Genomic DNA, 21,201 nt, shown 5'->3' with positions numbered 1-21,201 from the left:
TCTGAGGAGTCTCTTTCAGTTTCATTTTTTCTCATCCCATGACTTCCCTCCCATGATGTTCCCAAAGCATCCTGTATCTGCTTGCTAATGAAACATAACCACTGATGTGATATAACCATTGATGGCTGTGGTATAACCATCAATGGTTATAACCATTGATGTAGTATAGCCATTAATGGCTCAGTCTCCCTCTCTTGCTAGATCGTAAGCTTCTTTAAGGCAAGAATTGTTTAATATGACTGTCCCCAGTGCATATAGCACAGTGCGAATACTTAGAAGCATTTTCAAAATATATTTCCAAAACAAATGATTAATGACCAAGTTTCCTTCCTTCTCGTTGATAATCTTATTGAACTCACGTCCTGCAGTGTTCTTGGATCCTTCCTCCTAAGTTATTCTTTACCAAGAAGATGTTTTCTCTTTCATTGTATTATTTTCATTTCTAAACTGAGCAAAAGGGCATTTTAGATTTTAGAAATTTGCATTATCAGTCCTGTAACTCAAATGTCACACTTTTTGCATTGAATGGTAATATGAAATAAAATTATGGCCTAAGAATGTCCTTTAGTTAACCAAATTTAAAAAAAAAAAAACAATTCGGCTGGGCACAGTGGCTCACAACTGTAATCCCAGCACTTTGGGAGGCCGAGACAGGTGGATCACGAGGTCAAGGGTTTGAGACCACCCTGGCCAATATGGTGAAACCCTGTCTCTACTAAAAATACAAAAATTGGCTGGGTGTAGTGCTGTGTGCCTGTAGTCCCAGCTACTTGGGAGGCTGAGGCAGAGGTTGTGGTGAGCTGAGATCATGCCACTGTGCTCCAGCCTGGGCAAAAGAGCGAGACTTCATCTCAAAAATAAAATAAAATAAAATTATAAAATTATAAAATTATCTTTTAATACTTATTGGAAAATATCATAATTTTTCCTTACCCAAGCCTGAATTTTTGAACTACTTGATGTTTTTTCTGCTTTTGGGGACAAATGGGATCTTCTTTCTTTCTCTGTCTAGGTAATATGGAAACAAGTTGTTACTTGGGAAGAGTCTTAATAAGTAAGTGCTTCTTTGTCATACATTTGCTGAAAAGGCCATTTCTAGAATTCTCATTCAGTTGTGTATGCTGCCAACTCCTTGACTTCACATAAATAATGAACCAAACATCAAATTCTTCTTTTGTCCAAATATGTTGATGAGCTACTAGTAAAGTCAAGGGTCAGCCACAGATGCATTGGAGTTCAAGAAGAAAAAAATGGCCATATTAAACATGAACTATGGAACGAACCACTGGGTTTTCTTAAACCCAAGAACAAAAAAAATTAAGTTAGTAGAAAAGTATGATGATAATGTGGCTTATATGAATTTTAAGTAAGTTGATAATAGCTAGAATATTTAAACTAGTATGTGCCAAGTACTGTGTCAAGTACTTAAGTACCTGTGAGGACTAATGTTACTGCCACTTTACATAAGAAGAGACTGAAGCTCCAGTTGGAATATCTGTATGAGGCACACATTGAATAATAGGTAAAGCAGGAATCAAACCCAGGCCTGTCCAGTGCTCCTAAACTAATGACTGAACTATACCTGCAACAGTTTAGAAAATAATTTTCTTCTCTCTTTACAAGTTACAATCTTAGGGTGTAACACTGCCATCCACCTTCTTTCTGATTTTTGGCTGCAGAAGGAATGGAGTGAAGTAGAAGAGTTGAGAGAAAATGGTCATTTTGATTATATGTACCCATTATCTCCCTTTCTGAATTAAACAATTCTGCTTAAAAATAGAATTTCATTATTCACATTAATTTTATTTCTGTACTGTTAACTTTATTCTCTTATTTTATTTTACATATTCCAAGAAAATATAAGTACATATTGTACTGAAATTTATTCCACAAATTCTCAAGGAAATATAAATACATACTGTAATTTCCAATTTTGACAGTCAAATAGAGACTTTGACAATTTAAATATATACACATAATAATAATGGTGGAAAGAGGCAATTTAAGCTGGGGCTTCAGGAATGTCTGGCCTTGTGTCGTTACCGCAATTCAGAGTTTATGGGTACTGCTAGGTGTTTCATCACAGCCAGGGTTGCTTTCCTCAGCAATCAAGGATTGTGCTGCAATTAAGGTAGTTTCTCAATGAGTCTTGAATTCTTTGATAGTCTCCATATTTTCTTTGTCTACTTATCTCCATGAGCCATCAAACAACATGTTGGATTTAAGTGTCTGAGCAGGCGAGAGCAGCTAGTGAGAATGAGAACATGACTTACCAGGGCAAATTAGTAAGATTTCTCAAATTGTATTTTTTAATGATTCGTTTATTAAGATATTTTTGTGTAAATGTGTGTGCACATGCTACATATTATATGGCTAAGAATATATATATTTGTATATATAGATATATGTCCTGTATAATTCTACAGTGAGTTTATTTTCATTGCTATTCACTTCTTGATCTCTTATCAAAGCTATTACATATGTAGTGCTTATCACAAACTACCCTATGAAGTAGTACTTTTGTTTCTCTCATTTCACAGATAAGGAAATTTAGCATGAACTTGCCCAGTGTCACTCAGCTAGTAAATGATAGAACTAGGATTCAAATCCAGGCAGTTTGGTTCCTGAGTCTTAATATGACAATAAGTTTTTAACCAGCACACGCTAAAAATCTTCCCCACACGCCAGCCTCTGCCTGAATTCCTCAACCTCTGCATCTCATATCTTTCCATTACTGGATCCACATATGACCCCATCTGCAGTCCAGGTCTGTTCTGAGCCTTAATAATTTCAAAAAAATAAAAGATATTTTTAAGGTCACCCTCTGAGATCTAAGACAAACTTCTAATCATGGTGGTTTAGACACAGTTGCAGAATTGAGACACACATCTGTTCCATCCAAAAATTATCACTGCAAAGCTGCAGGTCTTCATTTCCTCTGTCGTTTTGGTTCACACAATCCTTATTTTTCTAGTTTCCTAGAAGATGTCAGAGTCATCTTCTGGGAGCATTTTCCCAGTAAATGGCTGGGGCTTTGAAACCTGACTAGTTTTGATCAACTCTCTCTCCTTTGGAGTCCAGAGTATTACTCTACATGGTCCCATATTCTAGCCCACAGACTAGAAAAACATCTATGAATTCAGTTTTAGAACAAACACTGCTGCCTATCTGACTTCTAAATCTTGAGTATTGTCTGGGAGATAACAAAAAGGGCTATCAGTTAAAATTGTTGACTAATGGTGAACACTATTTTATTCAAGTCAAAAAACATACTGAAGCAAAGTAATTGATAAAATGACACTACTGTCACCTAACAGCGTTATATTGTGATCTGTGCTTTGTGACATAGCATTTAAATACATTTTATTATAGGACTACTTTTGTCGTAAATAGCATTTCTCGAGCATCTTTTTGTTTTGTCATCGGGAATGAAAACTGTGAAGGTTATTTGTATTTCAGGCTAATCTGTTGTATGATTTGATTATTGAGATACAATTGACATACTAAAAAGTGACATACATTCATTTTTTAAAAGTATACAATTCAGTAGTTTTTAGTATATTAACAGAGTTGTTAAATCATCATCCCTATCTAGCTCCAGAGAATTTTCACTACTCCAAAAACAAATTTCCAAGTTTTGGTTTCTGGTCTCATATGAAAGGGGCTTGAAAGTTGTCACTTTGTCCTAACAAGCAAAAACCTGAACAAACTGAAAAATCAACAACTCTTCTTAGATCTTTCAGAAAAGTGAGGTCAGAAGGAAAATCCGCTGCCTCCCAAATTAGAGAGGCAGACCAATATAAAAAAAATCATAATTCACCATAGCAGAAACCCCTAAGAAGAAACCTCCATTGGAACCAACCAGTGCCTGAGTATGAGACCTGAGTGGTTCCTACAATAGGGCAAGTGTGAGCATTAAAAACTCCCAGGGAAACCAGTCATAGGGTGATCCCCCCACTTTTGTGAGTTTTACCCCTGGGAGTTCAACTAAATTATCACAATGAATATTGGAGAAAAATTCCATGTGCTTCTGGCAGGGAGAGGAGAAAAGAAACCAATGCTCTGAAACAGACCAAAGCATTCTGCTCTTCCTAACAGGTCTGCCCTCAAGAGACACTGTTTTACTATAGTGTAAGCTGTTACAGTTTTATCAGCACTTAAGTGACCTGGCAGAAGAGAAATATCCAATTCCTGCCTCCTGTAGTCATCCTGTTTCACTTTGTGAGAGAGAAAACTGAGAAGCACTTCTGAAATTCCCATTTCAAAGGCTTACTAAAAGACTGAGGACAAATCTTAGTTCTATAGAATGCTTTCCCATCCCCCATACCTTCCCACTACATTACTAAAGGCAAGTCTATTCCCCAGCACCTCATATCCAGCCATCAAGGAAAAATTACAAGGCATACTAAAAGGCAAAAAAAACACAGTTTGAGGAGACAGCAAGCATCAGAACCAGACTAAGATATGGTAGGGATATTGGAACTATCAGATCAATACTTTGAAACAACCATAATTAATATGCTAAGGGCTCAGATGGATAAAGTAGATAGCACACAAGAACAGATGGACAATGCAAGCAGACAGATGAAAATTCTAAGGATAAAAAAGAAATGCTAGAGAGCAAAAACACTAACAGACATGAAGAATGCTTTTCATGCTCATTGGTAGAATGGACATGGCTGAGAAAGAGTATTGAGCTTGGACATATGGCATGGAAACACCTAACAGGAAAGCAAAGAGAAAGAAGATTTTGAAAAGAACAGATATCTAAAAACTGTGGGTCACCTATAAAAAGTATAACATAAGCAAAATGGGAATATGAGAAGAAAAAGAAAGAGAGTAAAGAACAGAAGAAATATTTGAAGCGATAACAATAAGGAATTTCTCAAATTAATAACAGACACCAAACCACAGACCCAGGAAGCCCAGAGAACACAAGATAAATATTTAAAAAGCTATATATAGGTATATCACTTCATATTTTAGAAAATCAAAGATAAATAAAACATTCTGAAAGAAACCAGAGGAAAAAAATGTTACCTATAGAGCAGCAAAGACAAGAATTATATCTGACTTGTCAGAGACCACGTAAGCAAGAATAGAGTGGAGCAAAATATTTAAAATCTTGAGAAGAAAAAAAAACTTACCAAGCTAGAATTCTGTATCCTTTAAAATTATCCTTTAAAAGTGAATGAGAAATAAATACTTTCTCAGGCAAACAGAGAAATCATCAGAAATCAAAATAGGCCTGTTTTAACAAAAAAATGTTAAAAGGAGTTCTTTAGAGAGAAGGAAAATATTATAGGTCAGAAACTCAAATCTACATAAAGATGGGAAGAACATCAAAGAAAGAATAAGTTAGGATAAAATAAAACTTTATTTTTTTGTATTCCCAATTGACCTAACAGATAACAGTTTGCTCAAAATAATAATAGAAAAAATTTATTTGATTATATATACATTTCTGTATATATACATATATAATATATGCTTAAGCTTGCTTATATACAAGTAACATGAATGACAGCCATGATACAAGGGATGGGAGGAAATAATTTAAATTATTTTATTACAAGATACATTACCTGTGAAGTGGTGATATGGTTAAATCTCTGTTCTCACCCAAATTTCATGTCGAATTGTAATCCCCAGTGTTGGAGGTGGGGCTTGGTGGGAGGTGATTAGATTATGTGGGTGTATTTCTCATTAATGGTTTAGCACCATCCTCTTGGTGCTCTTCTTGTGATAGTGAGTTATTGCAAGATCTGGTTGTTTGAAAGTGTGTCGCACTTCCCCCCACCCCCCAGAGTTCTGCTCCTGCCATGTAAGAAGTGCCTCACTCCCCCTTTGCCTTCTTCTATGAGTAAGAGCTTCCCAAGGCCTCCCCATAAGCAGAAGCCAATATGCTTCCTGTACAGCATACAAAACTGTGAGCCAATTGAACTTATTTTCTTTATAAGTTGTGTAGTCTCAGATATTTCTTTATAGCAGTGCAATAATGAACTAATACAGAAAATTGGTACTGAGAAGTGGGGCATTGCTATAAAGATACCTGAAAATGTGGAAGCAGCTTTGGAATTGGGTAACAGGCAGAGGTTGTAAGACTGTGGAGGGCTCAGAAGAAGAAAGGAAGATGAAGGGAAATTTGAAACTTCCTAGAGACTTGTTAAATTGTGATCAAAATGCTGATAGTGATATAGACAGTGAAGTCCAGGCTGAGGAGGTCTCAGATGGAAATGAGGAACTTATTGGGAAGTGGAACAAAGCTCCTTTTGGTTATGCTTTAGCAAAGAACCTGTGCTTCTGTTCTAGGGATCTGTGAAACTTTAAACTTAAGAATAATGATTTAGGGTATCTGGCACAAGAAATTTCTAAGTAGCAAAGTATTTAAGATGTGGCCTGGCTGCTTCTAACAGCCTAAGCTCATATGCATGAGCAAAGAAATGATGTGAAACTGGAACTTATATTTAAAGGGGAAGCAGAGTCTAAAAGTTTGGAAAATTTGCAGCTTAGTCATCTGGTAGAAAAGGAAAGCCCATTTTCAGAAGAGGAATTCAAGCAAGCTGCATAAATTTGCATAACTAAAAGGAAGGCAAGTGCTAATATGCAAGACAATAGGGAAAAGGCCTCTAAGACATTTCAGAGAGCTTCACAGTAGCCCCTCCCATCACAGACCCAGAGGCTTAGGAAGACAATGGTTTTGTGGGCCAGAGCCAGGACCCCACTGCCCTGCGCCAACTCTAGACACTGCTTTCTGCATTCCAGCTGCTCCAGCTCCAGCTGTGGCTCAAAGGGGCCCACGTATAGCTTGGACCACTTCTTCAGAAGATGTAAGCCATAGTCTTGGCTGCTTTCATGTGGCATTAAGCCTGCAGGTGCACAAAATGTAAGAAGAGTTGAGGCTTGGAAGCCTCTACCTAGATTTGAGAGGATGGATGGAAATGCCTGGATGTCCAAGCAGAAGCCTGCTGCAGGGGCAGAGCCCTCATGGAGAACCTCTATTAGTGCAGTCCAGAGGGGAAATGTGGGGTTGGAGCCCCTACACAGAGTCTCCACTGGGGCACTGCCTAGTGGACCTGTGAGAAAGAGGCCACTATTCTCCAGATCCCAGAATGGTAGATCCCCCAGCAGCTTGCACCCTGTGCCTGGAAAAACTGCAGACACTCAACATCAGTCTTTGAGAGCAGCCACTGGGACTGGATCCTGCAAAGACACAGGGGCAGAGCTGCCCAAGGCCTTGGGAGCCCCCTCTTTGCATCAATATGCCCTAGATGTGAGACATAGAGTCAAAAGGGATTATTTTGGAGCTTTAAGATTTAATAAATGTTCTGCTGGGTTTTGGACTTGCTGGGGGCCTATAGCCCCTTTCTTTTGGCTAATTTCTCCCTTTTGGAATGGCAATGTATACCCAATGCCTATAACCCCATCATATGTTGGATGTAGCTAACTTGTTTTTGATTTTACAGGCTCATAGGTGGAAGGAACTAACCTTGCCTTAGATGAGAATTTGGACTTTGGACTTTTGAGTTAATGCTAGAATAAGTCAAGACTCTGAGGGACTGTTGGGAAGGCATGACTGTATTTTGCAATGTGAGAAGGACATGAGATTTTGGAGGTGCTAGGGGTGGAATCACATGGTTTTAATCTGTGTCTCCACTCAAATCTCATTTTGAATTTTAATCCCCAGTGTTGGAGGTGGGGCCTGGGAGGAGATGATTGGATCATGTGGGTGCCGTTCTCATTAATGGTTTAGCACCACCCTCTTGGTGCTCTTCTTGTGATAGTGAGTGAGTTATTAGAAGATCTGGTTGTTTAAAAGTGTGGAGCACTTTTCCCCCACAAGTCCTGCTCTTGCCATGTAAGAAGTGCATCACTCCCCTTTTGCCTCCTGCCATGTGTAAAAGCCTCCTGAGGCTTCCCCAGAAGCAGAAGCCATTATGCTTCCTGTACAATGTGCAAAACTGTGACCCAATTAAACCTCTTTTCTTTATAAATTACCTAGTCTTGGATATTTCTTTATAGCAATGCAGGAATGGACTAATACAAGTGATACAGTGTTTCTGAAAGTGGGCTTAGATTAGTTGTAAATGTGTATTACAAACTCTAGAAAAAATATTATAATAGTAAAAAAACTACAATACTAAAAATAGTTTTAAAAACCCACTAAAAAAATTAAAACATCATAACTGACATACTGAGAAAGGATAAAATGGTATTATACGAAATGAATAATTAAAACCATGAAGGCAAATAAAAGTGGAAAAAATTGGAACAAAGAATAAGTGCAACAAGCTGAAAATGGTAGCAATTATGACAAATATTAATCCAACAATATCAAGAATGACTTTGAACATCAGTGATCTAAATGCACCATTTAAAATATGGAGATTGTTAGAGTGGGCAAAAAACAAGATCCAACTATTTGTTGTCTACAAGAAACCATTTTAAATATAAAGATGCATAGATGAAAAGTACATGGATAGAGAATGATATACAATGCTAATACTAATCAAAGTAAAGCAGGAGTAGCTATGATAATTTCAGACAGAACAGAATTCAAAGGAAGGAAAGTTATCAGACATAAAATGGGCCATTATATAATGATAAATGTCAGTTCTCCAAGAAGACATAAAAACATTAACATTTAAGTGACTAACAAAAGAGTAGCATAATGTGAGAGGTAAAAACTGATTTAACTACAAGGAGAAATAGATGAATCCACTATTATAGTTGAAGATTTCAACATCCCTTGATTAGAAATGGACAGATACAGCAGGCAAAAATTCAGTAAGGGCATAGTTGAACTCAACAACACCATCAATCAACTGGGTATAATTGAATATCAATTAATGTAATTTATCACATCAACAGGCTAAAAAAATCACATGATCATGTTAATGGATGCAGAAAAAACATTTGAAAAAATCTACCATCCATTTATAATAAAAACTCTCAGCAAAGCCAACTAATAGAGGAATAGAAAACCAAATACCACATGTTCTCACTTACAAGTGGAAGCTAAACATTGAATACACATAGACACAAAGATGGGAACAACAGACACTGGGAACTACTTGATAGGGGAGGGTGGGAAGGAGGCATGAGTTGGAAGGCTACTTATGCTACATTCGCTACCTAGGTGATGGGATCATTCATACATCAAGCATCAGTGACATGAAATTTACCCATGTAACAAACCTGCACATGTACTCCCTGAACCTAAAATAAAAGTAAAAAAAGCAAAGAGAGAATGAGAAGAGAAGCCACAGACCTAGGAGAAAATATTTTCAAAAGACATATCTGGTTCTAGATCCTTGAGGAATTGCCATACTGTCTTCTACAATGGTTGAACTAATTTACATTCCCACCAACAGAGTAAAAGTGTTTCTATTTCTCTACAGTCTCACCAGGATCTGTTGATTCTTGACTTTTTAATAATTGCCATTCTGATTGGCATGAGGTGGTATCTCATTGTGGTTTTGATTTGCATTTCTGTAATGATCAGTGATGTTGAGCTTTTTTTCATATGTTTGTTGGCTGCATAAATGTCTTCTTTTGAGAAGTTCCTGTTCATGTTCTTTGCCCACTTTGAAATACCATTTGACCCAGCAATCCCATTACTGGGTATATACCCAAAGGAATGTAAATCATTCTATTATAAAGATACATGCACATGTATGTTTATTGCAACACTATTCACAATAGCATAGACATGGAATCAACGCAAATGCCCATCAATCATAGCCTGAATAAAGAAAATGTGGTACACACATACCATGGAATACTATATAGCCATAAAGAGGAATGAGATCATGTCCTTTGCAGGGACATGGATGGAGCTGGAAGCCATTATCCTCAGCAAACTAACACAGGAACAAAAATCCAAACACTGTATCTTCTCACTCAAAAGTGGGAGCTGAACAATGAGAACACATGGACACAGCGAGGGGAACAACACACACTGGGGCCTGTTGGCAGGGGGTCAGGGGAGGAAGAGAATCAGGATAAATGGCTAATACATGTTGGGCTTAATACCTAGGTGATGGGTTGACAGGTGCAGCAAACCACCATGGCACATGTTTACCTATGTAACAAACCCACACATTCTGCACGTGGATTCCAGGACTTAAAATAAATTTTTTAAAAAAGACATATCTGATAAGAGGCTGTAATAAAAAATATATAAAGAAATTTGAAAACTCAACAACAAGATAAGTAATAACACAATGTAAAATGTATAAAATACTTGAACAGATGTTTCACCAAAAAAGTTGCACAGAAGTTAAATAAGCATATGAAAAGTTGCTCAATATCATATGTCATTAGAGAATTGAAAGTTAAAATAACAAAGAGATACTACCACATATCATTAGAATGGCCAAAAGACTAACAACACCACATGCTGGCAAGGATTTGGGGGCAATAGGAACTCTCATTCATTTCTAGTGGGAATTCACAAGGGTACAATCACATTGAAAGATAGTTTGGAAGTTCTTATAATACTGAACATACTCTTACCATATGATCCAACAATCACACTCCTTGGTATTTACCCAAATGAGTTAAAAACTTATGTCTACACAAAGCTTGCACATGGATGTTTATAGCAGCTTTACTCCTACTTGCCAAAACTTGGAAGCAACCATGATGTTCTTCAGAAGGTGAATGGATAAACAGTGATATATCTATGTCAATAGATATATTATTTAGTGCTATATTATTTAGTGATATAGATATAGTGATATCTATATCAATAGAATATTATTTAGTGCTAAAAAGAAATGAACTATCAAATCATTCAAAGATGTGAAGAAACCTTAAATGCATTTTACTAAATGAAAGAAGCCAATCTGAAAAAGCTTTATACTGTATGATTCCAACTATATGACATTGTGAAGAAAGCAAAATAATGGCAACTGGAAAAAATTCAGTGTTTTCCAGTGGCAAAGGGAATGAGGGACAAATAGGCAGAGTGCAGAGTATTTTTTAGGGCAGTGAAACTACTCTGTAAGATACTATGATGGTGGATACATGTCATTATACATTTGTCAAGACTCATAGAATGTACAACACCAAGAGTGAACTGTGATGTACACTATGGACTTTGCGTGATAATGATATGTTAATGTAGTTTCACCAATTGTAACAAATGTTCCACTCTGGTGTGGGATTTTCATAGTGGTAGAACTGTGTGTATGAGGGTGGCAAGGGGTAAATGAGAAATTTCTGTACTTTGCACTTCATTTTGCTGTGAACCTAAACCTGCACTAAAAAATCATCCAGGCCAGGTGTGGTGGCTCATGCCTGTACTCCCAGCACTTTGGGAGGTTGGGACGGGAGGATTGCTTGAAGCCAGGAGTTCAGAACAGCCAGGGCAATACAGTGAGATCCTGTCTCTACAAAAAATAAAAAAATCAAAAACAGTAAAATAAGTAAAAAAACAAAATCTATTTACAAAAACCAACAAACAATAATATATCCACTAGCAATGGCTTCTGATTCTTTTTCCTCTCCACCCCCTGGCAACCACTAGTCCTATTTTTGTCTCTATGCATTTGCCTATTCTAGACATTTCCTATAAATGGAATAATATAATATGTGATCTTTTGTAACTTACCTCACTTTGCTTAGCATAATATTCACAAGGTTCATCCATGTGGTAACATATGTCAATATTTCATTCCTTTTTTATTACAAATAATATTTCTATGTATGGATGCACCATATTTTGTTTAACCTTTCATATGTTGATGGGCATTGGGATTGTTGCCACTTTGTCAGCTATTATGAATAATGGTGCTATGAACCTTCTTGCATACTTTTTTTTTGTGGACATATGTTTTCCTTTCTCTTGGATATATACCTAGAAGTGAAATTGCCAGGTTGTCTGCTAACTCTATGTTTAGATTTTTGAAGAACTGCCAAACCATTTTACAAAGCAGCTGCACATTTTACATTCCTACCAGCAATGCATGAGGGTTCCAATTTCTCCACCATTGTCTGTCATTTTGATTATGCTCATCCTTGTGGGTGTGAAGTGCTTATCACCTCAGCATGATGTTAATTTTCATCTCCCCAGTGACTAATGTCATTGAGCATAGTTTCACATGCTTAATGAACATTTGTACATCTTCTTTGGGGAAACATCTATTAAAGTCCTTTGCCCATTTTCAATAGGGTTTTTTTTTTTGATATTTTTGAGTTCTAAGAGTTCTTTATATATTTTGGATAATAGTCTTTTATTAGACGTATGCTTTGCACATATTTTCTCTTATTCTTTGGGTTGCCTTTTATAATTTAATTTTAAAATATAAGTTCCTAGGAGGAAAACTTACATAAGAGGCATTTAATTATCATAAAAAATGAATTTTATTTTCACAATGATTTCTACAGGGGAGAAAAAAGTACAGAAAGCCAGAAAACTACTAAAATTTGAGCACCTACTATATGCCGAAAATTTCATATATGTCATCTCATTTGATCCTCATGAAACATCTGTAAAGTCACTTCTCTATCCTAATTTCACAGATAAGGAAACAGTTTTGGACAGATTAAACAGCATTCCAAACTCACTGAGTTCATAAATAGCAAAGCAGGAATTGAATTGCATGTGTTTGACTCTAAGTCTTGTGCCATTTCTAGTGTACCAGATTTCCTCTCTTATTTTCTAAACTTCCCTAAACTTGGTCAAAAGAAAATTAATAAGAAATTCTGTGCAATGCTTCAATGCTTCCAGTGAAAGCTGCTGTATTAATGCCTCATATGCATTTATTGGGCAAGCACTAAATACTCCCTGGAGACAATGTCACAGATCTACAGACTTGCATCCATGTTAGATTTTGCATTTGCATCTTACACTCCTAAAGGAAACAGAAGAGAAGTATTTGTTGATGTAAATCATGTCTTTTGAAAATTGCAGTAAAATATGTATCTGACTTAAGTTATTTTGCCAGATGCTTTTATTTCTACATTATCTCATAATATTCCAAATAAGAAGTGATAAGATTGGAACCTAGGTCCATGTGACTGCAAATTCCATGGATTTTTCTTCTATACCGCTACATCAGTGAGCAATTGAATGACATCATACAGTTGATTTATTTTTGTCTATGTTCCACATAAACAAAACTACTAGTGAAAAAAAAGATGAGTAAAGGCAATCATGCAAAATATTTTGCTTTGTCCAAACGACAAAATAAAGAAGAAGAAAAGTGCTTTTTATAACTAAATATTTCTGTTGTTTTGGCATAACATCACCTTTGTGCCCCCAACCCCACCTCCTTTATTTTATTTTTATCTTGAGCCCTAATATTTTATAGCTCTTCAAAAGATTGATGAAATAAGTAAGTTTCTCTAGTTCCATTCGTTTTGTTGTACTGCTTATTTCCCTTAGGAAGACAAGTTTGGAGATTGTTGTATCTATCCTATGCATGCATTTCCCCTAGTTATGTCAAATAAACTTTAATAATAATAGCTGACAATTATGCAGCACATATGTGGTAGATGCCTTTCTAATTTGTATCTGATTTTCACTTCAAGTTTGCATTACGGTACTTGTTAAAGCCCAGAGAGGTTAAGTTAGTTAACCAAGGCCACAGGCTGGCAAAGTGGTAGAATTCAATCCAGATCTGTCCAGCCTCAAAGTCCAGGGTCTCTTTGCCATATACAACGCACACTGTCCTTTACGGGGACTGAGTTTATCCAAGGGCCTAACAGATGGCAGGGGACAAACAGAAATATGGTAGAGGCAGGTTCTACATCCTCTCTGCTGTTGGTTTTAAGCACTGACAACAAGGGCACCCATTACAGGCACAGTGTTTTGATATTTTGACTCTAAAATTATATCAAAATCTTTCATAGTAGTTATTATTTTCTCAACACAAAAGCATATTTAGATTTTGCAGACACATGCAGATGTGCATAAAATGTAGTCTTTGCCTTCAAGGAGTGATTGTAATTGGAGAGAAAGGATAGACAATGTCTGTTATGCACATCTGTAGGCTTCAGCACCCTCATTTGCGAAATGAGGAAATTAAACTAAATGACATCTAAGATAGATATCAGCTCCAAAATTTTGTAATTTGTAAGATTAATGGGTTAACAGAAAGGGGAGACCTGGTCAGGGACTCTATCCAGATAAAATACGTCCTTTATTAGACATACGCTTTGCACACATTTTCTCTTGTTCTTTGGGTTACCTTTTATAATTTAATTTTAAAATGTAAGTTCCTAGGAGGAAAACTTACATAAGAGGCATTTAATTATCATAAAAAATGAATTTTATTTTCACAATGATTTCAACAGGGGAGAAAAAGGTACAGAAGGCCAGAAAACTACTAAAATTTGAGCACCTACTATATGCCGAAAATTTCATGTATGTCATCTCATTTGATCCTCATGAAACATCTGTAAAGTCACTTCTCTATCCTAATTTCACAGATAAGGAAACAGTTTTGGACAGATTAAACAGCATTCTAAACTTCATTCCAAATGTTCTACTTACAACAAATCATGTAAGAGAAAGTGTCCTGAAAAATAAAGACAAAGGCTGGGTGTGGTGGCTTACACCTGTAATCCCAGCACTTTGGAAGGCTGAGGCAGGCAGATCACTTGAGGTCTGGAGTTTGAGACCAGCCTGGACAACATGGTGAAAGCTCGTATCTACTAAAAATACAAAAATTAGCCAGGCGTGGTAACACACACCTGTAATCCCAGCTACTTGGGAGGCTGAGGCACAACAATCACTTGAACCCAGGAGGCAGAAGTTGCAGTGAGCCTAGATCGCACCACTGCATTCCAGCCTGGGTCACAGAGCGAGACTCTGTCTCAAAAATCAATAAATAATAAACATATAAAGTCGTGGTATAGCAAAATAAGAAGAACTCTGTGACTTATACAAGGACAGACTGGGGAAAATGGAGGTGAAATTGTGGTCAAAGAGAACCAAGTCTGGCTGAACATATGTAAGACTGAGGCAGACTGGAAGGAGCGGAGGGTGTGGAGGAGCTGCCTAGGAAAGTGCACCTAATTTTCAAAATGGACAATACATTTAAAGGCCATATAAAGGACATTTTGCAACTGGAAAGAGAACATGATGTTCATAAATGTATATGGATATGAATGAAGTAGAGGAAAGCAAATTAGCCAAACAGACTCTATATGCAAGGTGAAATTCACATTCAATGACTATACTATGCATGGAATCATAGAGACCAGGAGTTTGTGGTGAGATAGAAGGAAATAGAAAACATGGCAGTTAGTAAGACAGTTAGTAAAATGAAGACAGTGATCTGTCTTTCCTATAATAGGTTGGAAATTAGAAAATACCCAATTGGAAAGTAGACAAAGAAATCCCTTGACATCAAGTGAATAGTTAAAAAAAAAAAACTATTTCATAGAGGGTATATGAATAGCTACCAATTGAGAATTTAAAACCTCAAAACATGCCATATGTATACAGCGTTATTATTTTATAAGTGAGAAAGATGCAGCTCAAAGAGATTACATAGAATCCCCAAAGTCTCACTTATTAATCTGCAGAAGTTGAATTTAATCCCACATCTGGGTGACTCCAAAGCATGTCTACTTAAAAACTAGAGTATTACACTTTCCAATGACAGCCAAATGGAATTTTTAAAATTGCATCCGTAGCTTTCTGCTTGAGCACATCCATAATACTAGTCTATTTTTAAAGTAATCAATCTCAAGATACTGTGGTTAGCCTATATTTAACACTAAATAAAGAACACAAAATACTTTTGGAAAAAAGTGGAAGTTTTTCTGCAAATTTTTTATGTGGGTATTTCTTTAGGGGAAAACATGTACCTAATATGATTAAGCACTGTATAAAAACTTTAAAAAGTCACATCTTGAGAGAAAATACAAATTATAATTAAATAGCCATGCTAATACTCCAAATATCTCATTATTACTAGAATGTCTGCACCTAAGTCAGCCAAATACAGGGTGAAAATAAAATAAGCTAATATATTAGAAGCTAGAATATAGTTAAGTCTTACTCAAATATTTTCCCTTTGAGGAAATCAGAAACTTTGTGCTTTGAAAATATTTCAATTGTTCCTGGCTTCCAAGGCATCTTAACACTTCTAACTTTATACTTCTAGAGAAATTCTTTTATTTCCTTTTCATGCTTCCTGTGGCTTGGACATAATGTTCTCTTTCCAGCCAGATTTGCTGGGTTTCTGAACAGTTTAACACAGTATTCTTGGCTGGAGGGTCGGTAAGGGAAAAACAGCAAAGTAGGAAGTTAAGAATTCTCATCCCATCTTTATTTAGTAGAATATGTTCATCTCACTCTCAGTTTATATGAGAGAAGAATGGATTACAGCAAGAGGTAGTATCAGTTCAGGTTCATTCAACTGACATTTAAGGTGTAAACCAGCTGGTGCCAAGTTCTGCGGAAGATGATGGCAGTAAAATGAGACTGTCCTTACTTTGGACAGACACTAAATTCAATGGGGAAAATATACAGAAATATATCATTTCGCATGTAGCATATGGTGAACATAACCCTAAATGTATATTCACAGCATTCTCAGAGGTTCTTAGCTCAGACAGGACTGAAGGAAGCTTCTTGAAAACACCTGAACCAAACCTTGAAAACAAGGTAGAATTACAGTTACTTGACAGAAAAAATTATAGAGAACCTTAATCTGTCCAGTTCATATAACATACAACAAAATTATTAGAGTTTTTTGTTTGTTTTTTGTTTGCCTATGTTATACATAATTTATGCATTCACATCAAAAGTTATTTTTAAACACAATAAAACTAGAAACATTTTAGCTAAGGAAGGAACTAACATTAATCAAAGATAAGTGTAAACAAAATGTTGGCTACTATTCATAGTGCTAGAAAAATAATTACCACATTTAAGAATCATGCTTTTTTTTTTAGCTTTTTGGTTCTAAGTTCAGTTATTTAAGGACTGTTTCTTCCTTGAATACAGCTATGGGCACATGAATAACACCTAGGCCAGTGCTGGAAACTCCAGTTTAATATATTTAGGTTGATTGAGGAAGATGTATTATTATGGGTGTCTATTGTGTAAGTTAGATATTTGAAGGTGAGGTACATGTGATACCCAAGTACACTTCCATTTTCTTCAAGCAGAAATTCTTCTTTATTCGAACAATCAGACTTGAAAACAGACGCCAGTTTATTAGTCAGAATGAAGAGGCTCTCTTGGGGATCTGTGTGAGTATGAAGCAGGTTATTTTTTCTAATAATCTTGACTTGCACCCAGCTTTGCTCACCAAGTCTTTTCCATTCCAATTTGCTGTCAAAGCCACTTTGTTTGCTAAATAATAACCAAGTAAACTAGGTGAAGTTCAAGTGGGCAGACACTGTAAGTTAGTTGCACTGGGGCGACCAATAGAATGGTTGACTTGATATTAGGGCTAAAGGAATATCACGGCCTGGCTCAGTGGTTCACACCTGTAATCTCAGCACTTTGGGAGGCCAAGACAAGCAGATCACTTGAGCCCAGGAGTTCGAGACCAGCCTGGGCAACATGGTGAAACCCATCTCTACAAAAAATAAAAATAAAAATAAAAATAAATTGGCTGTGCATGGTAGCATGCACCTGTAGTCTTAGCTACTCAGAAGGCTGAGGTGGGAGGATCTCTTGAGCCTGGGAGGTGAAGGTTGCAGTGAGGTAAGATCATGCCACTGCACTCCAGCCTGGATGACAGAGTGAGATCCTGTCTCAAAAGAAAAGAAAAGAAAAGAAAACAAGAGAAGCAAAGAGAAAAGAGAAGAGAAGAGAAGAGAAGAGAAAAGGAAAGGAAAGGAAAGGAACAGAACATGCCTATATCTCCCACTGCCATTTATATTACCTGATAAATGGCCACACTGACAAGAAGATGGTGCCTCAGAAGGCGCACAGGACACCATTTTCAGTTTCTATTAGAAACTGACACTAAGTCCCTGAAAGTTTGCACTCATTCCTTGTACTAAGTAATTCACTATCTCTTGTTCCCAGGTCTTCCTTGACCTGATAGCTCTTTAGAGGAAAATAACTTATATTTAAATAATATTTTGCAATTCATTAACTGCTTCCATATAGTTTGCTTTATTTAGATATTTTCGGCCGCTCTTTATACTAAGTAATTATTAGCTCAATTTTACAGGCCAGAAAACCCAGATTAAAGGAGAATGAGAAATAAGATTTAGTGATGCCTGCTAGTCTTCATAAACCCTGTCAGGTAGGTGTCATTCATCCCTGTTTTACAGTTCAGAAAACTAAACGTTTCTGTAACATCTTCAAAGTCATAAACTAATGTATGGTAGATTTGGCACTTAAAATTAACATTGTCAGAAAGTTACTCTTTGGAGTAATTATCAACAAGAATAATGATTGGAATCACCTATGGAGCTTTCTCAAAATACACATCTATCCTGTATCTTATACTTCTTTGAGACTAGTAAAACATTTGAACTTTGAAAGCCTCCACAATTTATTCTAATGTGCACCCCTGGTTAAGATACTCTGCTTCCTCATTTGCTTCTTTATTACATATTATCTTCTCAAACTAGAGTTGGATCATTAAGAATCATTTACCATCTTTTAAAAATGAATCATTGGCCAGGTGCGGTGGCTCATGCTTGTAACCCCAGCACTTTGGGAGGCCGAGGCAGGTGGATCACAAAGTCAAGAGATTGATACCATCCTGGCCAACATGGTGAAACCCCGTCTCTAATAAAAATACAAAAATTAGCTGGGTGTGGTGGTCCGCGCCTGTAGTCCCAGCTACTCCTGACGCTGAGGCAGGAGAATCGCTTGAACCCGGGAGGCAGAGGTTGCAGTGAGCCGAGCTCGCGCCACTGCACTCCAGCCTGGCGACAGAGAGAGACACCATCTCAAAAAAAAAAAAAAAAAGAATTCTTGGTTTACATGGATTCTGATCATCAAGTTGATCATTACCAATTATGAAACTTACCAAAGAGATACCTAGTTTTTTACTATCTTATAATACCCTCAATATGTTGTAATATTATAATCACTTAAAACATCTTAAGCACAGATAAAGTTATTACAATTAAAACATTGGTGCTGAAATAAATAAACACACAGACAAATACACCAGTGGAACAAAAGAGAGAGCCCAGAAATAGCCACATTTTTATTAAATTAGTATATTTGACTATATACACTGAGCACCATATTTGATATCATTATTGTCATTGCTATTATTATTATTCCCATTATTGTTATGGGAGAGGTTACTCTACAGAAAAATGAATGAGGGACGGTCTTCTCAATATAGTTAATGATATGAAAAAGTGGTTCTAGATTTAAGAAAGAAAAAAATTATTCTCTAGCCTTAGACCATATAAAAACAGCAGCTCCAAGTGGGATGTAAACTTACACGTAAAAGATAAAATTAGAACGATTTTAGAAGATACTATAGAAGACTATCATCATAACCTTGGGGTTAGGGAAATATTTCTTAAATGAGACACAAAAAAAGCACATTTAAGAAATAAATTATTAAATTTGACTACATTAGAATAAGAACTCCTTTATCAAAAGACATCATCAATAGAGTAAAAATACAAATCACAGAATTGAAAAAAAGTTTGTTAAATAAATAACAAAGGACTAGCACAGAGACTTTAGAACAAACAATAAGAAAAAGGAAGAAAATCCAGTAGAAAAATTGACAAAATATTTGAACAGGAACTTCAGAAAAAAGGAAATTCAAATGGTTGTGAAACATATAAGAGGTGTTTAACATTATTAGGAATCAGGAAAAGGCACATTAAAACTGCAATATGACACCCTTACAGAGCCATAAGACTGAGAAAGATGGGAACAGTATGAGTTGCATACACTGCTAGTAGGAGTGTAAACTGGTACAGCCATTTTGGAAAACAGTTTGGAATTAGCCAGTAAAACTGAAGATATGCATGTCTTATCATCCTACTATTTCAAACCCTGGAATAAAACTCATACAATCTCCTCCTATGTGGATCAGAATATACGACATGCAAAAGAATGTCTATAGCATCATTTCTTCTAATTATCCCGAAATGGAAACAATCCAAATGTCCAAAGACAGTAGAATGGTTAAGTAATATCATGTATTCATAGATTGGAACTTTTATAGCAATAAAATAAAATAAACCCTGGCCGTATTCTGCAATCTTCCAATATGACATTGAATAAATGAAACCAGAACATGTAATAATACATTTTGCATGTATCCACTCAAATTAACTTTTTTGCTTTTTTGTTTTTTGTTTGTTTGTTTGTTTGTTTTGAGACGGAATCTCGCTCTGTCGCCCAGGCTGGAGTGCAGTGGCGCGATCTCAGCTCACTGTAAGCTCCGCCTCCTGGGTTCACACCATTCTCCTGCCTCAGCCTCCAGAGTAGCTGGGACTACAGGCGCCCGCCACCACACCCGGCTAATTTTTTTGTATTTTTAGTAGAGACGGGGTTTCACCGTGTTAGCCAGGATGGTCTCGATCTCCTGACCTTTTGATCCGCCCGCCTCAGCCTCCCAAAGTGCTGGGATAACAGGCCTGAGCCACTGCGCCCGGCCCAAATTAATTTGTTTAAATGCAAAATTAAACTACATTACTAGGGATGTGCACATAGTTGGGAAACTATAGAGAAAATGGTTGCTGTAAAAGCAAGGCAATTGCTGTCTCAAGTGGGAAGGAAGGAGGAATAGAATCTGGAAGAGACACACAGTGATATAGAAAACCTCTATGAATGTAGCAATATTTTATTTCTCATATTGGGTGTTCTCTTTATACTTTTCATTGTATTCTTCAACCATGCTTTATACTTTTTTTGTATTTGTGTTATATCTCACAATACTGAACAGGTTTTAAAAAGTCTGCTTAAGCAGAAAACCTCCTGTGAAATGTTTATTACTATCAAATTTGAGTATAGTAAATATTTAGTGTTAAGAAATAACAAGGATAAATGGGATAAATGAAATAAGTTTGGTCTACTGCTGAAATGGTATATATATATATTACATATTATATATATATATATATAATTGTTAGTACGCATCAAATGTGTTTGTGTGTTTTTTCATTTTCATGTGGTGTGGAGCAGTTGGTGATTCTGGAGCTGCTTTTCAAATTATAGTAAGACATCCCATATGATAATCTCTAGAAATCAGAGAATAACAATACAGCTTTGCTCCTGGTAACACTAACAAT

Source organism: Gorilla gorilla, chromosome 3, assembly GCF_029281585.2.
Source record: "Gorilla gorilla gorilla isolate KB3781 chromosome 3, NHGRI_mGorGor1-v2.1_pri, whole genome shotgun sequence".
NCBI classification, from domain to species: Eukaryota; Metazoa; Chordata; class Mammalia; order Primates; family Hominidae; genus Gorilla; species Gorilla gorilla.
Note: the sequence above shows the minus strand (reverse complement) of the source record.